This window comes from Catharus ustulatus, chromosome 4 (assembly GCF_009819885.2).
Source record: "Catharus ustulatus isolate bCatUst1 chromosome 4, bCatUst1.pri.v2, whole genome shotgun sequence".
NCBI lineage: Eukaryota > Metazoa > Chordata > Aves > Passeriformes > Turdidae > Catharus > Catharus ustulatus.
In genome coordinates this window covers 21,137,262-21,159,542 of record NC_046224.1, presented here as the reverse complement: position 1 = coordinate 21,159,542, position 22,281 = coordinate 21,137,262, and the positions used below count along the sequence as shown (strand labels likewise).

At 43.3% G+C, this 22,281-nt stretch overlaps 1 long non-coding RNA gene across 1 annotated transcript; it reads left to right on the top strand.

Annotated features, from left to right (window-relative positions):
* Positions 1-20,558: 20,558 nt before the first annotated feature.
* LOC116996108 lies at positions 20,559-22,278 on the top strand. The gene is made up of 3 exons (XR_004417866.1): positions 20,559-20,584; positions 21,228-21,384; positions 22,234-22,278. It is a non-coding gene; the product is annotated as an uncharacterized LOC116996108 (long non-coding RNA).
* The last annotated feature ends 3 nt before the right edge of the window (positions 22,279-22,281 follow it).

The following is a 22,281-nucleotide window of genomic DNA, read 5'->3' as shown; positions in this document are numbered from 1 at the left end:
TCTCAGCAGCATCCATGCCAGACAGCTTAAAGCTACTGCAGTGGTTTCATTGCCTTTTCAGTGCTGCTTTATTTGAGCTGTTGTCATTTCAGTGAGCCAAGAGGCTTTGCTTTTATCTTAGAAGTAGGAACATTATTGAATTTTTTGCATTATAGATCTGCTATGCTGATTTACAGAGCCAGCCCCAGATCTTCTTGACTTCTTAAGCATCACCAGATCTACTCCATATTGTCCTAATCTGGGTACAACCATCTTGCAACAAAGAGACTAAAATAAGCTCAGCTGTGTTAGAATTTGTCATGTTGACTGTTATATCACAGCCCTGTTTGGTGCATAAACAGGCAACAGGACCTGGTGCAAAGGTTGCAGAGTTAATGCCCAGCAAAACAGTTCTGCCTTGGGAAACAACCTAACACCTCAGCACAGCAGCCTGGTCAGCTAATTTTCCTGCAGAGAAAAGGAGCCACCAGAGAAACTGCTGTGCTGTTCCCTAGGTTCAGACTGCTCTCTCAGCACAACACTGCTCAGGTATTGCAGCTCTTACTGCAGCTAGCCTAGTACATCTGAGCTATGAAATACAGACAGGACACCCATGGGCTACTCCAGACATCACTGAAGGCATGTGGAGTGTTAGCACAGACCACATCACCTCTAGACAACATGTTTCTACAAAGAAGTAAATGAGAAAATAACAAAATATTTTTCCATCTCCTGTGCTGTGGAAATGTTAATCCAAGTTCACGGTGTTTAACAGGCTACACAATTAAGATAGCTGATCTCTAAATGCTCCTGCTTATTGATGCAGTGCTGTAGGATCAGTTGGCATATACTGTCTGTCAACTTTCCTTTTGTAAAACAAAACTTTTCACGCCCAAAAGCATCTTCCCATCAGCTTTTCTCACTTTCCCCTCATTTCTTTGCCATTCTGGAAAGCCGGCCGCTGCTCCTCGCAGCACTGGTGTCATATTGCTGCTCACAATCAGCCGGCACTCTGCCATTCTGGGGTATAATCTCTGAGCCAAAGAAGACTTCTGGCTTCTTACAGAGGTCTTTCTAAGACACAAGACCCTTCACAGGCTGGTTATCCCAGGGCATCCACGTCCTGAATGGCTGAGTATTAAATCAGGGGCAATCTTTACTACTGGTAAAGTACTGGTCTCCAAGGATGGGTTTCATCTCTCCTGGCTTTAGGTATCTATAGCATGACTGCCAAGGGGGATCTAGTCAGTAAAGCCACTGGAGCTGAAGGATGTATTCATCTAACCAAACACAGGCATCTGCTTCAGCAAGAGATGAGCTGTGCTCTAGTCTCAGCTACTGATTAACTCTTTAAGAAAAAGGGGAAAACCCTAAGGTGCCTAGCTCAGACAGGGGCATTTGCCTTTGTTTAGAGGTCAGTGCCATACTCAGAATCCAAAAATAAAGTAGACTAGAATGCAGTGAGGACCAATCCTGGCAAAACAATGACAGTGATAGTCACACCAACACATAGCTGAGGAATGTGGATAAAAATAAAACCTGTGGGAACAAAACAAATTCTGAAAGCACTACAATAAGTATTGGTTAAATAGCACAATATTTACTGACATCCCATAACATCCAAAAACCTTTAGCAGGCTTCAAAGCTGTGCTGTGCTAAGCCCTGCACAACCATGTAAAAAAACACTCTCTCAAGATCATGTGCAGGAGCAGTAAGATCCATGTGTGGTCACCATCCATTTTCTGTGACTCGTTTTTTCCCCAACCATTTCCAAAAGTTTCTCATCATTGCCCGTTTCTCTCAAGGGATTGTGCTGGAACATGATTTGGGCAAGCATCTCTGTTAAAACAGCGTTGCCTCAGAAAAAGGCATATATTGTTGTTTGCAAATTTTATGACATTGCAAGGCCGGGTTTGTATCATGACATTTCAGATTTCCTTTTAGGTGATCTCAGGTTGTTTCAATATGTTTCCCCGAGATTTTAAAACAAGATTGAAGTTACAAAGCAAAGTATTAGAATTATTCTCCGAGTATGTGAAGAAACTTCTGTATATATACAAGAACCAGAACATTTGGAGGAAGATAGGAAACATATTTAAAAATCTCCTTTAAATCTCAATGAACACAGGAAGGAATTTAAACATTGCAACAGGTCAAAACAACTTGTTAAAGAAAGCGGGAAAATATTTTACACTTTTTTTTTACTTTTTTTGCATACCAGGCTTGAGTTCAGGTGTGCGTCAAGTACCGAGTCCATGTATCTTCAAGAACTCTTATGTTCAGTCTTTAAAACAAGTCTTTTAAAATATTTTTAATCCACATAGAAGACTTGGAATACACGAGGGTTTCTTTGCAGTTGCAAATGAAATCTTCAAAGAAAGCCCAGGAGGCTTATTAAAGTTGGAACTGGAAAAAATAGAAAAAAAAGAAAGGGAAAAAAAATTAAACCTAAGCATGAACACAAGAATCAGTATTGGTGCTGGAAATGTGATGCTGTGAAACAGCCTGAGAGAATAAAATGTCTGCAAAGAACAGAAAAGAACAAAGCAGAAATTACCAGATTTAAAGGAGTTGCCTGACTTGGAGCTTCTCAAATACCTGTAAAAATTCATAGAAATTCACCAAATCCTTTAAGTGAACCAGTTGCATCCAGAGAGTATATTATTTTTATTTAGCTAGAATTATCTGGAATATATATATTCTTAAACAGTTTTCTTTCTGTAAAATGGAGGATGCACCGTTGAGAATTGTGTAATCAAAGGAAAACATAGAAATTAAGTCAGAAATAGGAAAATGTGTCAGCGGTTGCATCAGAGAGAAACAATCTAAACTGTTACTTTCAGTACAGCATTGTATCCCTTTGTGAGCTATATTATAGCCAAAGGAAAACAGCAAAGAAGAGAATCAGGTCAATTGGAGACGTGATTTATTTTGAACCTTCTCTGTAGCATGTTTAACATAACACGTTCACTGCGCTGCTAAGAATAGTCCTATAGAAACCGAGAGAAATGTGAAGCCTGTGTGAGTGTTTGCACTGGGCAAAAGGCACCTCATACTAACCAAGTCTTCATTTTTGCAACATGAAGTGACATTTAGACTCCTCCTTTGCCTCCAGGGACGGAGTTTTACTGAGTAATGAATAGGTATTTAAATTATAAGCACTGAAGAGAAAAACTTGCACAAAAGATGGAGTTTGTGGAGGAAAAGGCTGTTCAGACTGTTGGTTATGGCTCTCAGTAAGCAAACAATCATGGAAGTTGGTTCAATACAAATACTGATAGCATTTTGCTGGCTTTGAAATATTTAAATTGCAGCTGGAAGGTGTTTGAGCATTCACATCTGAGCACCATGTCTAAATGAAACTGCTGCTATTTGTAGGACAAGCAGCATTTGTACATAGAAATGCAACAAGAAGCGCAGGGCTCATCTTCACTGCAGAGTAAAATTAACTTTGTAATGCTGTAAGTTGAATGTTGCCTTTATATTAAGTCCTGCTGACACACAATAACCTCACTCAAGCATGATGTAGAACAGATATAAGATAAGTGTTTCCAGCTTTCACACACCTTCCCATAAATTCCTTGTATCAAAAAAGATGAAATTCTGGCAGAATTCACAGTGAAGTGATTTACAGAACAATCTTCTTTATCTTTTCTGGTCTGCAACCCAGACCAAAATGATCCTGCAGTTGTCTGCCCCAGCAGTCTGTTAGAAGCTCCCCTTGCTCTTTTATCCTACAGGAGAAGTAGTAGAAGTAAAAATCTCCTCTTTTCCCCCTAGCTGTGTGTTTGTGCACATTAACAGGGGTTTGCACACTGCCAGCTCCCTCTGCAGCACAAGTTTAATCTTGATCACATCTGTGACTGCATTTCTGTCCAACCACACAGGGCACATGATGGAGTTTTCACTCTTTTTCTATTAACATGAAGTTTCTGTCAGCCAGGGGAGAGCGGCTGGCACCTGACCTCTCCCAGGCAGTGTAAAATTAACCCCTGCATTACCCTGAACGGATCCCAGAGGGCACAAGCAGTTAACACTGCAGCCTGGGGCTGTGCCATCCTGGATGCCGTGAGGACAGCCCGAAAAAGGAGCACTGAAGGAGCCAGCCAAGGCCTCACAGCAGGACACAACCCCAGATGTCAGCTTGCTCTGGCAATTTTGAAATGGATTTGCACTTGGCATCCTTGCTCGAGTCACGGCGCAGCCCGTGGTGCTGCTCTATTGCTTTACCTCACACGAGACTGCCTCACAGTGAAACCGTTCAAAAAAGTTCTGAAACAGCTCTGCTTGTACACTGCAAATGTTCCACTGCACGGTTCAAGGCACAGAGGGTGCATTTGCCTCCCTGGATCAAGAAGAGAAGCTCAGATCCATCTCCTTCTCTGGCTGACTGCTACCATCTCGTGGCCGTTCTTGTTCTCTCTGTTGGCAACAGCACCTGACATCTTTAAAGCCAGCTCTGTTTTCCCCTGTCCTCTTATCTGCTCCACTAGAAATAAGTGATCCTTTGGGAAAGAAGTAGCAAACCCAAAGCACTTCAGGTGTACTGTGACACTGTAGAAAGAATAAGATTAAAGAAAAACAGATCCAAAACATTTTTCATGAAGTTTACACAAGGATCTGAGAATAGGAGCTATCACTTCATTTTGCAAAAGTAAATAAAACCCTTTTATGGAAATACAACACAGACCCTCTAAAAACAAATTAATAATTTGTGAAAAACAATTTCTTTAATGTCAAACAAAGTTTAGAGCACTCATCCTGAATTCCTGCTATCCTTGATTCACTGAGACACAAACAATTAAGATAGAGAGAAAAATAGTTTGCAACATAAAGCTTAAAGAAAACATTTCAAATCAAGCTGCTACCAACACAAGCATTTTTTCCCAAGAAAGAATAGAAAAATTCTCACCGAGGTACCCAATTTCCTGGGGATCCCAGGCTAAGTTTAGGCTGTGAAGTTCCCCCTGTCAGCAGCAAACTTTAGAGTTCATGTAAGGGATAATGGGGCCCAGTGAACAAGACAGATTTATGGTATAGTTTTCACTGGAAGTTCTTCCACACCAAACTTTGGGCAGTCGTTCCTGCCTCCTATCCCTGCCCTCTCTGCCTCTCCTGTTCACCTCTCTAAATGAAGGTGGAGTCTTAGCAAAACACTGCACCTTACACATGATGCCAATTGAGATGATGATTTTTTAGTATCATGATGATAGAAATAAAATTGATAATTGAAATAAGAGCATATGACTGACTTTATTTGGTTTGTGATTAGATTACAGAAATTATTGTTTATACAAGGGAAGTAAATCTGATCTTTCAACTGGCATTTTGGGAAAAGAAAAAATTCTGGAAATCATGGGATACTGATCATTTAATATTCATTTTCATTCTGCAAAATAGAATAATTTTAAGGCCAGTTTCAGGATTTTTTTCTCACTATTTGCTCATATTGCAAAGGTTTTCTTGCAGCACACAGTAGTACTGTACATATAGGTATATTAAACACACAATTTTATCTCATTATAAGCAGGGAAACACTATGCTTCAAATCTCTTTTCTCAGAGATAAAAATTATTTCAAATATTTTAGCAGCATGGCCCGTATGTTCCACACTTGCTTGCCTCTCAGGACCACCTTCCCTACAGAGAGAAACACATATTGCTTTCCAGTGCTGAAGGTGCAGAGTCTGACTCCAGGGAGGGTTGTATAAGCACAGGGAGTGTGATTATGACAGGGAGGCAGAAACTTTCCTACATGTGCAAAGAACCACTGGTCAGTCCCTGGTGTCATGCACCAACTGGCACAACCAAAACAAATATTGCTTATAAAGTGCCCATGGCATTTGTCTTGTGCAGCAAACAGCAGAACTCCCATGACTGTTTAGCCCTGGAGACTATTTTTGGAGCTCATGAGTTTTGTGTTATATCCACGACCAAGAGTACACAGTAACATGTTGAGCACTCTAAGGAGAAGGTTGGAATCCCCTCTTCTGCTCAGTACAGAACACCCCACCCACAGCCCCTTCTGTGGCCGTGAATCCCCTCTGTGATTTGCTTTGGGCGAGGCCCAAGGGGCTGGACAGTCATACCTACCTGCAGTTCAGAGAAATCCTGGGGATGTTATTCACAGATACCCAGCCTGGACTCCTGTGTCAGCCAAGGAACTCACCACTGGTGCCTCAGTAGCCAGTGGAGGAAAAGCAGGTCTTCAAGAGAGCAAACCTGAGCAGATCCAAAATTCAGTGCTCTGAGTGTTCCACATGAGTACATACCTGCATGGACAACAGAGGGAGCTGGAGGAGTCCAGCCAGTTTGCTTGGAGGCTGTGACCTCCAATGTCACAGTAATTCCTGAACTCCTGTGCAAATTGACCTTTCTGTTGGACCTTCATGGTATAACCCACCAGACTTTCCTGCTCATGTCACCTCAAACAGCTGAAAAGTCCCTGGCAGGAGCATGATCCAGCCATGGGATAGTGGTGCAGTACAGATTACAGACAACAGGTCTAATTCTTCTACAGGCCATAAAACAAACCAAAAGTAGGCAGCTTTTCTCTGAAAATAAACAAAATCAAACTATCCTACTATGGACTTTCAATTTTATTTTAGTATTTAAATTTAATTGGTTTAGGATGAAGAACCCCCCCCAGTTAATCTGTGACAGAAGACAGTCAGCACTGTTTTTACATATTAAGACCCTTCCAGATATTCCCCTATATTTTCCCTGTAGAACCTCAGGGTAGAAGATAAGGCAAGGGAAAATAAATTAGTGATCACATTACTGTGAAGCTCAAAACAAAATTGGAAATTGATCTACTCATATTTGATGGTTCTTGACCTAGGTGAGTATTTATCTGCAGCTCACCCTTAACCACCAGTAACTGAGCCAGGCATCCCTTAGAGTTAGAGCCAGACATCCCTTAAACTATCTACTATAATTTAAAAATGGGTCCATCAGTTTTGTGTTTAATTCCTTTACTTCTCATATATGATGTCACCTACACTTGAAACCAAATCCTTCAGATGAGAACTTTTTGTTTATTATGGGGTTTTGTCTGTTTTGAAGAGAATTAAATCTAGAAACCAGGTCTAAAGCAATGAGAATTTTTTTTTCTAGTAAAAAATAAGTACTACTGGTGCTGGTATGTGATTCAGACCCAAAGCAAATACAAGTTTCATGAAACCAAGCTTCTATCTTTTGGCCTGATATAAGGAGATAGCAGGAAGGATAGGGAATGCTTTGAAAGGGGATCCTTTCATACCTAGGATCCTATGACAAGTAATTAACTCTGAGCAGTGTTGCAGTCAGTGCACAGCACCACCAGTCCCAATCAGCCAATTAACAGATTTTTTCAAAGCCTTTTCTCTGCCTAGCACATTTTCATTTGAGTGGCTTTCCCCAGCTCTGAAGAATTCCTTGCTGACAAGCAGGTAACACCCCCCAACTTCAGATGTCTTTGTTACCCCTAAAGCACAGTTTGTCCAGATGTAGGCCTGCATTTCTACACAGAACTCCTGCTGGTTACTGCTGTCTGTATAAACCTGTTTGTACCACACAAAGGCAAACAAAATAAAACAAATTAGCCATACGTGTCAATTAGAGAGATTGCTGTCACAGCTAAATTAAGTGAAACAAAGCTGCAGGCAGATAGACTTTAGTCCTGAGGCGTTAGAGATTCAGTACAAATCTCATGTCTGGTTATTAGCAATGTCATTACTGTATTTCAGGGCTGTTGGGTTCACTATGAATATCAGCTAATAAGTGATTTTCTGCAGTCTGTACAGAAGTCCTAGTGCAAGCCTATTTTGAGATAGTGGAGATTAAGGCAGTTTGTGCTTTATATATACAACAAATTGCAATTCAGAAACAATAAAAAAAATGGAAATGCATAGAGGAGGGACTGTAACATGTGTCCCTATTCTGCTACCTTTTTCAGAGTGGATACTCACTACCCCTGAATCATTGTACATTACAACAGGTTGGACACAATGCTGCCAGCCAACTCCTGAAAAGGAGTTTTTATCTAGAAGCAATTTATCTAGGAGAAGATGGGAACAGCCTAAGAAATCTTGCTGTCATATGTAGGTAGGTGAAGCACTTGCTTTGATCTCCTTTACAAATATAATTCAAAGACTGATGAATCAATACGATTTTCCATGTAATTTTAAAGCACATGGAAATAAAATATTTCCTACAGATGGAGAAAGAACTAGTCACATAGTTACACATCTGCCTCATCTTCTTTAAGTTCTGCTTATCCTGTTATTATCCCAGAAGTCCAGCTCAGCTCACTGTTCTCAGTGAAAAACAATATGAAGCAGCTAAAAATGTTTGTTGAGAAAATATGAGCAAAGAAAGATAAGAGCCAAAAGAGAAAGTGAAAAAGATGATAGCTATGTAACTGCAACATCAACAGTCTGTGTTGGAAGAATATTTTGTTTTTGCCAAAATTTATAAACAAAACCTGGTTGGATTGGATCAGTTCTTGAATACTGGCTTCTCTGTCTGGCAAGGATTCATTGGACAGCATTGAAGGGAGTTAGTTGCCTTATTCCACTGTCACTGGTTGACTATCAGATTTATTTATTCTTTCCTGTGTTTGCTAAGTTGATCCAGTTGCCTTGGATGAACTTGGAACTTCTGGCAGTTGTTGATTTTGATCCTGGGATACTTTTACATGGATAAAAAAGGAATATAATAGCTTTGCAATCCTAGGATAACTAGTTATGGCCACAAAATGTTCAGAAGCACAGAACTGACAGGGATTTGGAACCTTTCTTGAGGCAACTACAGTGTAAAGGCATGTAATACACACAAAAGCACTGGTACTCTTTGACAGGAGTTCATTTAGAAATTAGCTCCTCTGCAGTACGGGCATATTAACTGTGACAAGTAGGTTGCTACGCTTGGTGGCCAGGAGAGTTGGTAACTGCTGTGCAGGAAGCAATTGCTGTGTTTTGCAACCAGACATGCTAATTTACTGCCAGGGATAAGATGTGGAGGAACACACCGAATCTCAGCTCCCTGCCTTTTTGTAAACAAGGACAGGGATTTCACTTACAGTCCTTTCAGCTGCTGTTTTTAAAAATGCAACTTTCCATGTTTTTTTTACTGATTTGAACTTCGTGCACAGGCAACTGGAAGTGATTCTTATTTCAGCCTGTATAGCTCCCCAGCGAAGTGGGTGTTGTGGTATTGTGATTCTCAGCCTTCATTAATGAAACCTTCCAACCAAGCAGAAGAAAACTGCTGCCTTTAAGTGTGGCCAGTTGTCCCTCCTGCTCCTGAGGAATGACAAGCAGGCAGTTACAGCAGTTAGCAATTCCTGGGAGAGCAAGCATCAAGCTGCAGTAGAACATGGGTGCTTGCTTGGCACTGAATGTGTTCTCTAGGTGATAATCATACACACAAACTCCACACATTTCTTAAGCACTTCTAAAGCATAGTGTGGAGAATGTTCTAAGAGCCTCCAGTTATTGCTAAGACTTCTAGTCAAGACACCAGTTGCATTACTGGCATGCTTGGTGAGATTAAGTATCTGTTCCCAGCGGTTGCTTAGACTTTGATTTATAACACTGTGAATCAGTCACACCTGACTCACTGCAAGGTGCTCTTCCAAGGCCTTGCACATTATTTGACACTACCTCATGCTAAAGTGCTAACCAGCATCACACTGTTTGTCTGCTCTCTGCCTACTAATTCTGTATTTGAGTACTGGCTGACCCCACACCAATCTCCCCACAAGCACAGACACACACACTGGTACTACTCCCAAGCAAGCAATATGCAGGCAGGAATCATTTAGTGCTTCACTGTTGACAGCTTTAGCGAGTAAACAGCTTTGTACTCAGAAACCAGTGCTAAGGAACAGCATAAGAAATGGCTGGTAAAGGACTGGAAATAAATCAATTATTACAAAAACAGTGTGGGCAAGACAGACATCATTATTTCTACTCACATCATTATTTCTCACTCACTTGGATGTTCCAGTTCCCTGACCAAGACACCTGCTACTTTGCCCACTACTATCCTTACACCTACAACAACCTGCAGGAGTAACCATGACCATCTCTAAAGGGCCAGTGGTGTCTAAATTCTGCAAGATCCACATCTTGTGCTGTTCACTGTGAAACACAGTGTATGTTTTAATTATCACCACACTAAACCCTCCAAAGGGGCAAGTGCACTGAGCAGAAAGCTGCAATACTGACAGTGGGGTGCATCCAGGAGAAACTAAGAATTCTGGATAACAAAGGGATTTATGGATTTCATTCTTGGTGACTCAAGCAAAGCTCAACTCTGCAGGACAAATTTGTCTTGAAAGCAGTACATTGAATCCAGATGGTTTGATTGTGGGAAATCACCACTGCATTTTAACAGGCCTGGAGCTGTACTTCAAATACAGATCTATTGTGAAGAAATGTTCCCCTTCCATCTGGTATAACCAAAGAAAGGTCAGAAGGTAATCTCATTTTCTTTCCCTTTAGAATACCCTATTCTCCTTTCCACTGTATCTTTGTTAGTTTGATATCTTTATGTCCCTTATTGTTTTGGTATTTACATCTTTGCACTGCAGCCAAGCCTTTCTGACTGCTTTTTTAAGGTTAAGTTCCTTTCAGAGTGGGTTATTTTATTCTTCAGTATTGTGCATTTTTCCTTTAATATATTTTTCTCCTTTCTGGTAATATCTTCAAAGTAAAAGAGTTTTCTTCATGACATTTTCAGCTATTTCTCCTGTCCTCTGCAAAAATTTACATGTCAAATTCCTTATTTCTTTCATTTTCTTCTTTTCTGGCATACAACCACTTTTGAGAATGAAGTTAGGTTCAGAATAGATCCCAGATGTCCTTTTGACAGCAAGGATTGCCAAGTTTGCTGTATATTTTGGTACAAATGGCTTTGACTTCTTGTGCAGACTTCCACTCACAAAGACATTGATACACTGGATATAAAATTAAATCTTTGGGTATTAAACTAAACCTTAAACTAGTAAACTAAATCCCTCCAGTTTCACTTCTATAACAAATTAACACAAAAACTCTTGTGAAGAAAGCCAGTGTCAGAATTAATACAGTTAAATGTTTTTCATCTTGTTATAGCCTGTTTTAAACAATGTTTGTGTTCTTTCAAAAAGAATGTTTTGGCCTGTAGATCCCTAGCTTACAGGAAACTGATGCTTCAGGCTGCAGAAAAACACTCCTTTCAATATGAAAGACTTGGAGATCATAGGATGTTATTTCCACATCCAGTATTCTTGGACTATTGTGTAAATAACAAGCAGGTTAAGGAAGTTTCCCCTAGGCCTCTTCTCCTGCCTCATTATTCCAGCTGTGAAAAACATAACAGTCTGCAGGTTTATAGAAATAATAAATTTGATAATAGCTTTCTCTAAACAATAAACTATTGTGGTATTTATTATTATTATCCATGCCTGAAGGGACATGAATCAGCAAGGCAGGGGAATTCCAAGATCCTGAATTCTGATGTGTTAAACTTGAATTCCAGGTAGCTGAGAACTATTCAGATACACCACAATTTATTACATCTTCTCTGTATCTCATAAAGAATGCCAGAGCAAATGTAAGAACTGTTACTAAATTATACTTTCAAGAGTCACACTATTTAATTTAACACTTTTTAAAAGATTGCATACACACCTGATAGTCAGATCTTAATAGGCAGTTCACTGGAAGAAGCAAAGCACTGTGTCTATGCCAGGTGGCCTTTCAGAGGAGAAAAACTGTGATGATACAGAACTCGTCTATTGTATCACTTAAATCAATATGCTTTTTTTTTCCTGCAGCCTTACATTTTGCAGATCAATCTAGGCACAATAAAGGGTGTATTATTTTATTTTGTGTAAACCTTATTTCATTAACCATGGAAGACACTATTCTGATTGCTTTCAGCCAAAGTGGTTAAGTTCAGGATAACTGACAGCTGAGCAAGATCTGTATGCTGACCAAACCATACACCTATTAAACACAATCAGCTCCTCCTGTGTAACTGTGAGTGGCTGGGAGATCAGAGGTCCAGGTGATTTTAGAGAGGTGAGCATTGTGTGCTATGAAGAGCTGTGGCCTTAACGTAGTCATTTATTAGGGAATAAAACTTTCATACATTTCTTTTTTTGGGGAAACATTAATAGGCTGGATCTATCTCATCAAATTTAAGATAGTATAGAAATCAAGATCTGAACTACAACTGGTGTGAAATGCAAAGAAATAAAAAGACATGCATAAATTTAGATTAGATATTAGGGAAAAATTCTTCACGACAAGGGTGAAGACTCACCACAACAGGTTCACTAGAAAAGCTGTTGATGCTTTATCCTGGAAGCATTCAAGGCAGGTTGGATGGCTCTTGGAGCAACCTGGTCTAGTGGGAGGTATCCCTGTCCATGGCAGGGCAGTTGGAACTAGTGATCTTTGAGGTCTCTTCCAACCCAGACCACCCTGTGATTCTGTGGCTGTTCTGTGATTGTGACACACCATCAGAGAGCTAGGTCAAATGAGCAGTGCAGACCAGAAGTATTCCTTTTCCCTGTAGCTTAATCCTGATCCTCCAGAAGGCAGTTTTTGTTCCAAAGAAGGTGGCTTTCACCTGTCACCTTCTGCAGTACAGCTGAGTAAGCAGTCACAGGGTCAGCACGGGGAGGGCACCAGCGTTAAGCACAAGAAGTATCATGTTCATGCACTTTGGTGCCAATCACACTTTGCAACACCCAGTTCAGAGTGCTCAGGAGCTGTGTCCTCCTCTCACACACACAGAAGAGTCATCATAGAGTCACTAAGGGCCCACTGGCTGCATCCAAGCTCATAGACAAATGTAGCCTCAGATTTAAAAGAGTGAATTCACAGGAGGACAAACAGACATTTTATTTTCCTGTAACCTATACTTACTTGTTTTGCTGAGAAAAAAAGGGATGAAGCATGTTTTTCTCCTTGTTTACTTGGTGTTTGTTTCTTTGGTGCCTGTGATTGACATACTATTACTCAAGAGGTTTCCCATAGATATACAAAGCAAACTCTTGTGAGCAAATGACTTTTAGAAAGCTTGGGGATGAAACTTAGCCAACAATAATAGTTCCTGTAAATTGTTGCTTCCTGTTTGGGACATAAACACTGCAAATAAACAACAGAAAAAAGAAAATTTAGCAGAGCAGGAGATGTTCAGGACTGAAAACCACTTTGGCCACCTAAGAGCCTGACCCTGTAAGGCTCTGCTTGCCAAGACCTATAAACACCAGTATACATTGCAAAACTGCTTGCCAGGTCGAGCTTCACTAGGTCCTGTTCTGTCATTTTGGGGCTAAAATATAAGTGAAGATATCTTTCATGCAATGAAATTGTATGGATTGCATTCACACATTTTTCAGGCAATTAATAAAGTTCTTTTGCTGGGTGTCTACCAGAAGCAAAACATGTCAGGGTGATGCTGTTACTATAAAGTAAGTATCAACAGTTTATCAAACGGATCACGATCCCTTCAAGAATCTTCTTAATTCTCTGACTTCATGATTATGTGCGTTTTCCTATGGGGATCTACTTCAATGAGTAAGTTAATTTATTAGATCAAAAGACTTAACAAAAATTTCTGTTGTTGATGTTGATGAAAGTTGTAAAAGGCATTTGAAAAAAGGTGAACAACAATGAATATCAGAGCTGCAGTAGAATTTTTGACAAAAATTCGTGCTGGAGTTGTATGTAGCTCTCAATGACTCTTTGCTGATGTTCAGCCTAGAAAACCGTATGGCCATAAGCTGTAAAACAGGAGCACTGTTATTGTTGCTGAGAGAAAGCAAACTGTTACTTGGTAGGAAGTCACATTGATATTTTGATGGGTAATATTCTTTAGGTACATCAACTTTATAATCCTGACTGCATTATTCATCTTTCATCGGTTCAAGAGGTAGACCCACGTTTCTTGAGCTTTTTGCATTTCATGCCAATTCTTCTTTTCAGAAGCTCAAACATAAGAAAAACAGAGCAGTGGCAATTAATACTGCAGAGAAAGCATAGCTGTCCAGGTTCCCAGACTAAAAATAAACAAGCCATATTGAGTAGGAAGTGAGCTCCTTTGTAAATATGATACAATTGTTTGTATCCAGGTTCATAAATATTTACTGAAAAGAACAGCATAGGGCATTCAACCTTGGGCAGCTTTCTTACATGTACTCTTTCTGGCATTGTGATTATCATGTTTATTTGCAATTGTTGCTTTGGTTTGTTGGGGCTTTTTTGACTTGTAACTGTAATATTCCCTTATGAATAAAAATGGACACCGGAAAAAAACCCCTAAGATAGCAGGAGAACATTTTCACAGCATTACTAAGAACAGAAGTCGTAAAAGCAAAAGGACCCATATTTTTCATCCAAGGAGGAACATGCTGTGGCTATTTGGGGAGGATTCTGACCAGAGACAGATATATGACTATTTAATTTAATCACTGTAACTTTACACAAACAATTTTGTCACCAAAAAAAAATGCCAGCCTTACATGATAACTGTTTTTCCATTAGTTACGGAACTCTTACCAAGGTTCCCCTGTCCCAGCCTGGTGCTCACTCCGTGAACAGCCCCTAAAGTGGCTGACCAGTAGATAACACCTTTTTGTCAACCAGCCTTTTGGAACTTGAGTAGTAATAATTCATTCCTGTATCCTTTTTTAGAAACTCAAGGCACTACTCTGTTTCACAGACTCCAGACTCTCATACTCAACGTAAGATATTTCAGGTATCTGAGCCAGTGAAAAAACTGAACACTATAGGTTTGTTCAATTCTTTAAATACCAATAAGCCATTTTTTTCTATAATCTCAAACCTCAGTAAAGAGTATGTTCCACAAAGATAGGTATGGAGTTCTTTGACTGGGATTTCCCTCAGTCTCAGCATTTGGAAGAGGACATTTTCTGTAATTTAAAATTGTCTTCATCACATTACTATCCTATGATCTACAGATTGACAACAATCTCAGTGGAGGAAAACAGACAACCTCAGGGCAAATTCCAGAGAGGATAAAAAATGTTTTCCCCTACTGGCAGTAGGGTACATGCATTTGTAATAATGTGCTCATTGGGTTAAATATTAAAAATTAAATTCAGTGTCAACTGTAAAAGCCACCTCTTCACTTAGAATAAAAGGTGTTTAAAAAGGTGTTTAAAAATGTTGTAAATATTCTTTTTTTTTTTTTGTCAAGGGACACACCACTCCATACACTGTCACACCTGGTTCATCTCACCTGTGGATCATGGACCTCACCCAGTGGCTCTGTGAGGAGAGGCACTTGCAGTGCAGCACTAAAGCCAGCTGAGCTAACCTGGCCCATGTCCAGCTGCTGAGACACATCTGCTGAGTCAGCTCATGCTGAGAGAGAGAGAGCCCAGGGGCCTGGCCTGCACCACTGATTTGGGCAGGTCCTCACCTGCCATCAGTGCAGGGGCTGTGCTTGTCACACCAGCCAAGGCACTGGAGGTCCAGGTCTTGAGAAGAGATACATCAGCCACCCACAGTGCACAGGGAGAGATGAAGTTAAAAGGGAGCTCCCTTCTCCCAGGCCCTAAGTGTGGGCACAGGTCATTACAGCTGTAATTGCCTTCCGTGGGACAGGCAGTCCAGTTAAGTAGAGTTCAAGTACAGTTTAAGTATGGTACAGTTAACTATATTGCAGTGTTATGACCAGTAAAAGCTTGCCTGCCAAAAAGGAGATTAATAAAGAATGTTTCTTTAAATGTTTTGCAGGCTTGGCACTTCCTTCCCCAGCTGCAGACCTCATTCCTAGATGTTGTGTACTGTACCCAAGGGGAGAAACACAACAGATCACATTCTTCTAGGCTTTCCCGGAATTGGTATTGCTTAGAGGAAGTGTAACAAACAAATAAATCAATAACCCAGCTCTTAATAATTTGTTTCTGTATTTTATACTGGAGTATTATCTGACAGAATCTTACGTGGGATAAGGTGTAGTAGTTTTAAAACAGGAGGGTAAAATAAGCAAAAAATTTTGGAACATCCCAGTTCATCTCATGCTTTTCTTGTGATTGCTAATATTACTAAGCTGCTGAGTGTTTGCTTTAACTGCACAATGAGAAATCAAGAACTGCAGAGCAGTTAATTCCTCTTTAAAGCCACAATGAATGCAAAAAATGATGTCTCTTTCAGGAAACAATTCCAGGAAGCAATGCTCACACAGGAATTCAGTAGAAGCTGGCTCCTGGAACGTGCTCTTCTTTCCCACCCACAGAAAACAGATCCCAGCAGCCCATGTGCTCCATCCAACCTCTCCTACCTCCAGGCACACACAGGTAGAAGCCTTGCTCTCTTTCTCCTCTCCCTTCCCATTCTTTCTCCATGAGACATGCTGATGATCATTCCCCTGCTTACCCCATCCCCATCAGACTTAGCCTTCCCAACCACTCCACCATCAGATAGACTTTGGCACTGGAAGCCCAAGAGGAGTCAGAGCACACCTGTAAAATGTTCCTTGGAAGGAGAATGGAAAGGCATACTGCATCCTGCCCAGCCTTTGGGCACAATCTTCCCTGCACAAATACTGGAAGCAGAAGGCAGGGGAACTACCTGCCAGAGAGGCAGCCAAAGGTGTGGAAGGAAGCCTCCAGAATCAGAAGGTCAGCTGGGACCAAGAGCAAGTCTTGAGTCAAATTTTGACTGGAATTCTCCATTTTGGCAGCTATGGCATCCCAGGAGGCACTAAAAGCAGCAGAGACTGAGACCCTGCCAGAGAGGAGACATGGGGCTCCTCAGGAAACACTGGAAAGTGTTTCTGCCACAGAAGCACAAGCAGGCAGCCAGCTCTGGCCAGTGAGATACCACACTCCAAAATGAATATTCCCAAATGGTGCATTTTAAACATTTAAACTTTTTAACCACCACCTCCTAAGGGCACACTAGCCAGCAATTCCAAAATATTGGAAGTCAAACAGATGAGGCAGCAGACCAGCTTGGCTGAACTGAGTTCTTCTCTTGGGAAAAAGGTCAAAAAAGGAAGGTATGTGCCCGGTGGAAGCAATGTCAGGTTACATGGTGGTGCTGGAACAGCCACCCCTCTGTGGGGCAGTGGCTCCAGGGAGAAATGCTCTGGCATGACAGAGCAGACCCACTGTGGCAGTCATCCTGACTAGCCCAGCAAACAGTCCCCAGGGTGAAAGCAAGGATATTTTTGAAGGAGCTGCTTGTGCCCTCTGCCTGTGGCAGTCAAACAGCAGCTTCACTTGTGGTGCTGAGACCAGCTAAGGAGTTGATTTATCAACCAGGTCCAAATTTATATACCCTTTTTCTCCCTGAATGACAGAAAAATGAACAGCATGTTGCCAAACTGCACGACCTCCCTCTTGGGAGTACAAACTTGCCTCCTGCCAAAGCATGTTACTTCACCTCAACAAAGGTCTTGCCTCAGAAGTCTCTTATTCCTTTTCCCAGCCATCATCCCCAGTACTAGACAGCCATGTTCAGCCCCAAGGCTTCCTTCTTCCAGCTCTGGACTGCTGGGCTTCATTTGCTGCAAGATTTCTGTCCTCACCTACCAGAACTGCTGCCTAAGCCACCCATGATCTGAACTCCCTTGTTCTAGACCCTTGTCCCTCTCCATGCTAAAGTAATTCCACACACAGAGGCACATAGGAAGGCATCCCCCCACTGCCACTTGCATGATGTCTCTATTCACTGAGCTTCTCTTAGGACTTCCTCCCATCTTTCTTTTCACTTACTTGGTGCTTTTGGATGCAAGTGCCAGTATTACAGGCTCACAACACATGTACCACATGGAGATTTCTAGACCATGCCTACACATGGAATTACTAGATGAAAATCTGTGAACAGCTTCACAGCTGGGTGTCCTGCATGAACCAACCCCCAACACACAGCCCTGCTAACAGACCCACCACAAAGCAGGACAAACAATTCCAGATCCGCCCAGGAGGACTAAAGGAAGGAGACTTTTGCCCCTTACATAACTCGAGGTTGCAGTGGTTCCCTGTAGCAGCAGCACCTTGGCACCTTGCACTGTGCCTGCGTAAGCACGGTGGCTGCAGGCAAGGGAACTTGGGCGATGTCTGGGAAGCAGAGGGGGGGGAATCAGTGTCCAAAGTGCAAGAAAGGCCATGTTGCCAGTGAACTCTGGCATTGCTGAGGTACTGAGGTCCGGCTGGGACCATCATTCACCTCTAAAGAAGTGTCCAAACAAAACTAAACAAATTCATCGAAGCCCTCATGGACACCAAGCTACTCTAATAATAGCACAACAATCTGGGTGAGCTCAGCCTATTCAGTTATTCGTGCTGGTTAGCACAGCAGAGAGAAGGAAAGGAAACGCAAGCCTGGCTCAGATTGTGGAGCTGGGCTGGGCTTGTTTTCTTGGTAGCTGACTCGATATCAGGAAAGAGCACTGCCCTCAGAACCGAAAGAGAAAGCAGATAACAGATATCTGCACATGACAAAACAGGCTGTGGTGACAGACGTCAGCCAGAACAGCACCGGCAGCAGCCACAGACCTGCTTGGCTCCTACAGCGGCACCACAGCCCTCTCCAGCGCCTTTCAGCTCCACACCCACCCAAATGGGCAGCCCGTAAGTACCTGACACTGAGAGCCCCGCTTTTCTAATGTCACTGGCTTCGGGGAGAACTGCCACAAGTGCTGTTGCAGGGTGCAGATGTCTTGGAGGGTCCGTCCCCTGCTGTAAGACGCTTTAAGGGCAGTTCCCCTACAGTCTGTTCCATTTGCTGCTGGTTGGTTTCTGTTTACCAGCAATCCTTAGCTTGTCGGTGGCCTTTCCGAGCCCATGGTTTCTCTGCAGCTAATCCTGCCTGGGGGGAAAGATGAACCGAATAGCTGGGTGGGGAGGTGGTGAAGGGCCAGGACAGATGTCTTATAGGAGAAGTGTCATGTCCAAAGCTTGACACTTTCCTGTCATTCTTGTACAGCATTTCTCCCCTCAGCAATCAGGAAGAGAGGCTGTGGGAAAGTCAGGTTGTCTGGGGAGGCTCTTCAGTGCAAAAGGAACTGCCCATTGCCTTGCCCCGTTGCACCCAGCCCTAGTGCAGCGGCAGAGATGCTCATCCCTGCACAAAGGTCAGATCCTGCGCCACAGCTGTGTGCCTTCCTGTCCCTTACCCAGCTCTGCCAGCCCCTTGCTGGAGGAAAGCACAGCCCCAGCAGAGGAAAGGGCCATGCAGTCCCAAAAGCACACGGGGTGCCTACGAGCCTTGTCTCCCCCACAAAGACCTCAGGGAGCCCCTGAGCCATTCACGTGGGGCCTCTCTCTGCTGGGGACACTGACACACAGAGCTCTCCTACAGTGAAACCCAGTGTTTCTATCAATGCCAGTCCAGGAACAAGGAGGTAGAATCCAGGCTGGGGCTCACTGTGCCATGTTCGGGTTCCTCTTTTTTGCACCTTTGAGGAAGAGACACAGAATCTCCCATCCAAAGGCACAGACACCTCCTTAGAAGTAGCAAGGCTGCCACTGTCTGGGAAAAACCCAAGCTGTACACTGAGAGTCTTTCCTGTTTGTCCTTTGCTTCTCAGCCAGGCTGCTGCCAAGCCCACCTCAGTGTTGAGCTGCAGTGCTCATAAATGTCCTACCTGTGGCTGCACTGTGGCAGGGTGCCAGGTCTCAGCCCTCACTGCCTCCAGGCCAGTCACGAGTTCTCTGTCCATCTGGCACAGGGCCATCCCAGGCGTGTTTCTGGTCCTATCAGTCACATGTGTGGACAGGGATTTACCTACCATTGTGGTTGGGCAGACAAGGCAGCAGGAGCAAAGATGCCAGCAATTTGGCAGTGAAGAGAGGAACATCACTGGTAAAATATGTCCTTACACACGAGCCTCAAAGCAGAGGAGGAGAGGGCAGAGATACCATGGGCTTCCTCCAGGTCCCCCTACATGCAGAGATCACAGAGCAGCACAGGGTCTCTGAGGTGGCTGTCCTCCACCCCTATGTTACCACAAACCTGATAGGAATTTATTTCCCTGTCCCCTCTCTACCAAACTTGTGCAACTAGAACAATTTTTAATAGCTTTTATATTTGATGGATGCTGAGGGAGTGAGCATGAGATGATTGAAAAAAGGTCACATTTCTACAAGTCTGCCTTCCTTAGGAAACTGGTCTAAAGAAATTCAACAGCAAGGGTTGGTGGCTGGGCAGGAGTAGGCTGGGCTGTAGTGGTCCCAGCCCTGAGGTCTAACAGAAATCCCTGGAGACCTGGTCAGCCAGCCAAGAGCTCCCTCCAAGAGCAGCTTGTTCTTCCTCTGAGGGCAGGACAGCACAGAGAACAAGTGGTGTGAGCCCTGGTGGACAGGGAGAAGAGCAGCAATGTCTGGGTGCAGGAGACCATGTGTAAGACAGACAAACCAAGGGGCAATACTAGGGGCAAGACAAACCACGGTGAAATTACATGTGCCAGAAGTCTCACTCTGCCGCACACTCTGTGCCCAAGCATAATTTCCCTGCTTGCTGTGTTTTCGTTGCAGATTCAGAACGATGGGCATCCTCAATGTGACCTTCCAGTCTCTCCAGAAGCCTGTTGTGCACAAGCACTCCAAGGGACAGCACAAGAAGTGAGGGAAAGTGACCAGGGAAGTGGACAGGTTGGTGTCTGATGCTGTGACCTCCCCTTCTATACTGTGTGTGTGCTGCTGCTGGGAGAAGTTTAGGACTGAGAAGCTTCATCTTTGTGCTCATTAAACAGAGGTGCCCCACTTCCAAGTTTCCAGGGAGACATGAGAGGAGGGGGATACTGAAAGGTCTCTAGTCACCAGCACCACCACCAGACACTGAGTACACATTGAGTGGAATCTCTCCTGGCACTCTGAAAACTCAGAGGCTGTACCTAATTCACTGTCAGCTGTGGGTGATGGTCTAGGAGGATATCCAGGATATCACAGAATCACCGACTATTCTGAACTGGAAGGGACCCAGGGTCCAATTCCTAAGTAAATGGCCCACACAGGATTGAAGAATGACATACCACTAAGTAATAGGCAGTGGAAGGGGACAGCAGGGCCAACGTGAACTTCTTGAAGGAAAGTGGTAAAAGTTTGTCAGTAGACAAAGCTTGTCAGAAGGAGGAAGAGTTACTTGCAAAGCCTCAGGCCAGAGGCTGGGCTTGAAGCCAAGGTCTCTGAGTCCTGTGTTTATGCCTCTCTGCAGAGCTGGGTGGATGGTGCTTCCATGCCGTGTGGTTCTGCAGCCAGTGATACCCTTTCCTGATGGCACTTCCCTGTTTTTCAGCGTGAAGCAGAAGCCTGCAAGACAGCACTGAGGACAGTACACGTTCCAGGGAGAGGAGCAGAGTTGGGTTTGGCACCCAGTCTGAGAGAGGAGCAAGGTGGACGGCAATCACAGGGTGTGTCTCAGTAGCACCCTTGTCCCTCAGCCTCAGAGGAAGGTGAGTGGCTGCAGGTAGATCCAGGGTGCCTCTCTGAGCTGGGCACCTGTCTGTGTAGGGCACTGGTCCCCAGGCAACCAAGACAGAAGAGCACCGCGTCTGCCAGCCTCAGTGGGTAGCAGAGCTGCAGGTATTCAGTCCTGCTGCGCTTAGCAATCTGCAGGCATGCAAGGACCTGCTTGTGGAGCTCAGATGTTGGAAATAGGTGGTATCAATGGCACTGGGTGTCCCAGAGCTATGGGACGAGGGCAGAGAGGCAACAGGAGCCCTGCAGTTCAGATCCTGTCATGTCTGCACTTTACTCAGTAGTCCAAAGATCACAAGGGATGTCTGATGTAACTGAAGGAAAAGCATTTTCCCAGAATAGCTCTTAACCCTTACTTCTTTTAGTCAGAAGTCCAAAGATCATAAGGGATGTCATTGTCTGATAAATAGAAAGGCATTATCCCAGAATAGCTCTTATCCTGCTTCTTACCAGACAGCAGTTTTTTTCTCTCCTCCTGTCCCTGCAGTTTGCTGACAAATGCCTCTTTTCCAGAGACCATGGTGCAAAGGGTATGTGTGGGGCTGAGTCATACTCTCCTCCCAGTACTGGTCTATGCATGGGACATCATTAAGCCACCTTTGCTTTAACCAAATGCACCCCCCTCAACCCAGTAACACATGTGCAGCACAGTCCTAGGCAGGACTGAGACACTCCTGTTCCACTGGCAAGGGAGTCCCTAGACCCCAGCCATAAGGCTCAGAGCCCACCTTGGGAAGGGTGCTGTAAGAGGCAACAACTGAGGGGTCCCCACTTCGTGTTTTGCAACAGGCATCCCCACAACAGTTTTTACTGTTTTACTGTAGCAGGAGAGCACGCACGCACCAGGATGGGTCTGCTGCAGCAGAGGTGTA